Source organism: Anopheles merus, chromosome 2L (genome assembly GCF_017562075.2).
Source record: "Anopheles merus strain MAF chromosome 2L, AmerM5.1, whole genome shotgun sequence".
Lineage (NCBI taxonomy): Eukaryota > Metazoa > Arthropoda > Insecta > Diptera > Culicidae > Anopheles > Anopheles merus.
In genome coordinates, this window is record NC_054083.1 from 6,328,453 (window position 1) to 6,335,001 (window position 6,549).

The window sequence follows — 6,549 nt, forward strand, 5'->3', positions numbered from 1 at the left end:
GGGAGGCCTCTTACAGACTTCAACGATCTTCGCAACATTGCTTTTGATCTTAGAAAATTCCGATAAAATGGTTTCGATGGGCCGAATTGTCTGGACTTTGCCGAGCCCTGCATTTCGACGAATTTTTTGCTCTACACAATTCGCTTGCCACTGTTTGTCTATATGTAGCTTCCCGTGAACTCCGTCGCCCTCATCCTTTAGCCGTTGAATACGGCATACACTGTATTGATCATGATCCTTCTATATCTTTCTTCAGGTGGAGTTTTATCTACTATCATGAGCAGTTTGACTTTAACTCCTCCTTAAGTTCTTTTCCCTCCCGTGCTCTTACGCTGTCATCCGTCTTCCTAATTGCTCTATACATGATCCTCAATTTTTTTACTTCCCTTTTTATGTAAATAAATTGTACATTTTGAAGAATTTAAAAAAAAAAACAAATAGAAAACTGTACCAGTATTCGGCAGTGTACCTGTTTTCGGCAGGGTAACTAAAATTGTGTAATTACACAAAAACGCGTTCAAAATAGTCTCCACACATATTATTCAAATAGAGATATACTCATTTGTTATTCATATACAATGTTTCACATCATTTCCTTGCATATTTTTCAAAATATAAAACATAATGTGCAGAGTTCAACATGTTTCGGCAGATTTGCTGTCAGCCAATAGTTCGCCAATAGTTTCATTATTAAGAGAACCAGAACAGTAAATCAATGAAAGTGTGATTTTTATGAAAGATTCTATGGTTGCAGAATTTATTCTAGCCCGTTTAGAATTTAAAAATCACGAAAAACAAGTAATTATTCACTTTAAATACTGCCGTAAAAATAGGTACATGGTAAATGTTTATTTTTGACAGATCAATGCTGTTGGCTCCTGCCCACATAAAACCACATTTCTTGTATCAAATATCACACATTTCACTATAAATAATCCAATAACTTGAAAGAAAAATAATTTGTGAGCCAGTCGGAGCCATGCTCTATAGCCGCTAGGCAGTCTCGTTGTAACTCACTTCAAAGTGACTGTAAAAATTACCAGCAAAATGCCCAAAATGGGCCTCATAAAATTAATAATATAAGTGCTTTTCAACACCAATTTTAGGAAAGTGAGAGTGAAAAAATGCTTTAAACATTTTTGTATATCTATTGGCATTAATTAAAACATTTACCGACCCGTATTCACGTTGCCGCAAATAGGAGCACAGTCTGCCGAAAATAGGAACACAAACAGTGTTTGCATTTTCAAGAATATCTCTAAAAAAATACATTTAAATCGGCAAATAAAAATAGCACAACATAATTCGATATTTTATCGTTCAAAATAACGTCACTTTCATGAAAAGTAATAAAAATTGTAAGTGTACTAGCAGTTTTAGTGAATCTGCTGCACTAACCTGCCCAAAACTGGTACATTTACCCTAATAAAACCCAAGTTCAAAACTTTACCTATGAAAGACTCTTGTATTTTCGGACAAAAAATTTATTACTCTGGAGGAAACTTGGAACAAACAAAATGATCGTATTTATGGAGCATGTCTTCGTGATATACCAGCAGTTAAAATTACAGTCGAACGATCTCAAAATGCATCACCTGAGTTGGTTTGGGAAGATTTATCGACAAAAAAGGCACTACCAGAGGCGTAAAAGTAAGCAAGAAGTACCATTTGCAACACTTTATCGAAAGCCATTTGAAGCATTGTACTAAAATACTTTTGGGAAAGGACACTTTTTGCTTTCATCAGCATTCAGCTCCACCAACCCATAAGGCTTCAATTGTTCTGAAATGGCGTAAGGGAGAATTTGCATTATTACATTAGCTCATCTGAGTGGCCTGCAGCTTCACCAGATTTGAAGCCATTGGGCTTCAGTTTTTTTGGATATATGCTACGAAAGTGCGACAACATTAAGCATCTAAGTTAGGACGAATTCAAGAATCGTTTAATAAAGATTTGGTAAAAATTGTCGAATCAAGTTGTGCGTGCGCCTTGCAATGACATACACCAAGCGTTACAGGCCGTTTTCAAATACGAGGGAGAAATAGTTAAGCTTAACAGAATACAATCTAAATTTTGCTACTGAAACACGCTATTCTGCAGCTAAATAAAATCTGATTTGTATTTTATGACACTAACAAAATGCATAACTTTCACGTTGCCACCCTGTAGAAAACATAAACACTAGTTTCACAAAGAATATTTACACAATGCCTACAAAATCAACAAAGAGACGAAGAATTTGGATATAGATTGAATGTCAAATAGTTTACTGTATGGATGTATAAGAACCAATGGATTGACGAGTAATTCTGTACGTTCACATATCACACAGTCAGAGGTCGTATTTTGTTCCGTGTTGGCTAGGTTCTCTCTCTCTCTCTCTCTCTCTCTCTCTCTCTCTCTCTCTCTCTCTCTCTCTCTCTCTCTCTCTTTCTTGTTGGTCTCACAAAGAAGCACGTCGATGGCCCGGTCAAAAGTCATTCTCGAGGATCCTCGGTCCCTGGCTGCAGCCTCCCATCCATGTAGACACCCGATCTCCGACAGGTTCACCTGGTCCAGCCATGGAGTTCGCTGTGCTCCCCTTTGCCTTATGTCGAACTGGGGATCGCTGTCGAACACCTTCTTGGTGGGGCCTTCGCCATCGTTAGGATGCTCAGTTCGCTGTACAGCTCAGCAAGCTCGTGGTTCATCCTTCTCCTCCAAGTTCCATGCTCGAACACATCGCCAAAGATGGTCCGGAGGATGCGTCGCTCAAACACGCCCAGAGCGTTTGCATCCTCCGCTCGGATGGTTCAAGACTGTTGTCCATAGAGGACCACCGGGCGAATCAATGTGCGATTTATCTGACATTTCGAGCGGGCTCGAAGTCTTCCGGATTTCAGCAGTCGGTGAAGCCCATGGTATGTACGATTCCCCTGAACAATGCGTCTCCGGATTTCGCGCTGCTGATGTCGTTGTCCGAAGTAACGACTGTCTCGAGATAGCAGAACTCCTTCGTATGTTTGGCAATTTTTGTAGTTAGCAATTGTCATAGGTCCAACAATTATTCGATTAGTTAAAATGAATTAAATCTCCCTATACAAAACGAAGTAAGAGGTGGCGCTCACGTTACGCTCACGTCACGCTCATAGGTGACGCTTGCTCACTATAGGATCTTCCTGAACGAAAAAGTTACTCACTATAGAACGGTTTTGCTAACCAACTATGGGTGCTTGGATGATTTTTATTTATTTGCGGTGTTTCCATTCTCCGAGGCATCAAGCAATGGTAGAGTGATTGAATCATTGATATATTCAGATCAAAAGACATCATTGTTTTCTTCTACACACGTGTTGAAAGTGTATCAATAATTATCAAATTATTCCCAGTGATTCTAAATAATTCTGTGGTGGAGATTCTACCTCGCTCCATCCATTTTATCATGCGTAGTAGTGTTTTTTGTGTAGTTCAAAACGTTTCAATAAAAAGACTTGCTTCGAACTATCATGTACTTGCTTCCTGTACCATCATCCAAATGCAGTCAAATGCTTGCTTGAAAGGATTGCCAAATCGTACGCTATGAACGTTGAACAATTACAATGTTTCATGCATTCATCATGCATCATTCATCATTTTTCAATGCATATAACGGGTTTATATTTCCCATGGATCGGGTCTCCATACGGAGATTGTAGGATAAGGCTCAGTACGAGTTGTGTTAAACATTAAAAAAAAACAAAAATTGAATAAATGAATTTTAATATTTATTTTCCATCGAAAGTATATCTTGCGGGAAAAACAATTGTATGGTTCAGCAGTGGAATTACAATTGAACTGCACTGTAAAACTGAAATGAACACCAACTCCTATTGGGAAAAGTAATGGGATAATAATATACACGGAATAAGGACATTCCTGGGTCAGGGGTTCTTTTTTATATGAGCACATGATGAAGCTACGAAGTTAAATGAAGTTAGTTTAATTGTTTTTATTAGCATTTAGCACTTTTGAATATCCATGGTTGCTTGGTACACAAATAGTCCTGAAGAAAATGGGGCACGGGTCAATAATAAGCCGTGACAGTGAGCCCTGTGGATGGAAGACTCGGACCCATATGTCATATGAACATGTCATTTAATAGTAGCTATTCCATAAGTTCAGAATGACTAAATTCAATTTTCGTATGTCCTATATGGTTCTGAAAATGGTCAATGATAGCGGAATAGTCAAACATCTTCTTCTTTGCCAAAACAACCGTTGTTGGCCAAGGCCAGCGTGCGCCACATCGGGGCTTGGTTTTTAGTGACTTTTTGATAACCCTTAGCAGGATAATAGTCAGTCATCTTGAACTTGAACCCACAATGCGTATTGGATAATAGTCAGTCATCTTGTGTGAACCCACAATGCACGACTGTACCACGAGTCCAGCTGATAGTCAAACATACTTAAAAAGAAAGTGGGCCACGATTGCTAATGTAATGGAAACACTAACATTTGTAAATAAGGCAAAAATATGGAAGGGCTATAAACTGGGATAAGAATTGAATGGAAACCTGTACCAATATAGCAAAACGGTCATAAAAAGTATCAGTAAAAAGACATCAAAAGAGAGAAGGGTTGCTGATCTACATGTTTGCATGAAAACATTAAAATATGCCCTGCAGTCATTACACACATCTTAGTTTCTGTTGCGAAACCCTGCAACCGGGCCAAATAAACTAGTGAATTTAAAACAATTTAAATACCACACAACTCTATCCCGATAAAATCGATCGATAAAACAGGCAATCGATCCCGTCCAGCCGTCCGGACAGGATTGAGCCGATGCATCTATCGAATAGCCCATCTGCTGCTCAATGGCCAAAGAGTGGCGAGAACTCTATGTAGCTCCGTACGCTCCATACGGTCAATGTAGCTCCGCTCTCTCTCTCTTTCTCTCTCTCTCTCTCTCTCTACAAGCTCCACACACTTCATACACTAAAAAGTGTAGCTTAACTCAGCTGGTTTAAACTCTTTGTTTTGGCGCAATTGTGTACAATGCGCAAAATAAAAAGAGATATCTTTTCCTGATTGTTTAAGGTTTAAGATCAGATTTTAAAGAGTAGAAGACTCCTTGTAGCCCTTGAGCTCCTTGCACAACACTAATTATGATGATAGTTTACTACCTGACCAAAAGCTATTGAATAGCAGAAAGGCTTGTGCAAAAATGTCACCATTCACTCTTCATAAGGCCGTTGTTTCATAAGGCCCGACGCCACGGGAGTGACAAAATGCTAACAAATTTAGCCAAACGTGAGCTTTTGTCACTTTTTTGGGCTTTTGTCAAAATTTTGTAATCTGCAGCAGCCAGGAAAAAAAGTTGAAAAAAGTTGACGAAAAGTGACAACATTTGACGTTTGCCAAAAATCCCTAAAACAAACACTCATTTGGCGCAGTTGTTAGCCATTGCAATGATAATATTTCTAAAATGCATGTTTCTAATTGATTTAGTTGCTAGTTGGTACTTCATACACAAAATATCGAACGATATTCAGAGGTTTGAGCTTTTTGTCCTTCATGTTTTAATGAGATTTTTAATGCGGCTACGAGAAAACCTCTTTTTGCAGTTGACGAGAAGTTTTGACAAAGTTGACAAAATTTTCAGTAGCTTACGGCTTCGCGTCTTCGTTCTCTAATATTGGAAAAGTGCATTTCACTAAATTTACAAAATATTTGCATATTTATACGTCATTAGAGATTAAAGAAAATTTAAATCTCAAAATTAAAGATTCAGATTCATTGACCTATTATCCATTCCATAAAAAACATCGCGAGCGGTGAGTAATGCTGCTCACATTGAAGTCTGACTCTGAACCCCCTGTAACGTCAAAGCGTGGGCTCATGTAAATAGAATATCAACTGCGCTCGTATACTCTTAACAGATTAGCGTTCTGTACATTAACCACTTACATTGCTAGAAAAGGCAAACCTTATACGAAAGTCATCATTATTGTCGATTTAAGACATCAAATTCCATTTCAAATACTGTGTCATGGATAAACTCATTGGAGTTTATTGATTGTTGATCACCTTGATCAGTGGGATCGTGTTGCTGGCTGTGATGTAACGCTACTATCAACACTCAATTTTCAATACCAATATAATATCGATAGTCTAGATCACGATAATGCCAAAAATTGCCCATAATGAGGTTCAATACTAATAATCACGAATTCGCATAACTTCAAATATATTTTTTTGTGAAATGTAACATGTATGATCAACATTACTTTTAAGAGCAATATTTTAGTTCATTCGATGCTTAAAATTCATTAAGTATTCGATACTTAAAAAATGTATCCCAGGGTACAACAGTGATTGTGAGTTACTATCCACTTGGCTCTCAGAAAGTATTTGCGCCCAGCATTCCAGCTACCATTAATTACATCCTTTTCGGAGTGCTACTGACTAAAAGAAACACATCTGAATTGCCCCTTAAACATTCCAATCAACAAAAAGGAACTCCTCCAAAGCGAATGTTAAAAGGTTTCTCAGCCATCAGAAATCAGAATTAGATGAATTTAACGATAA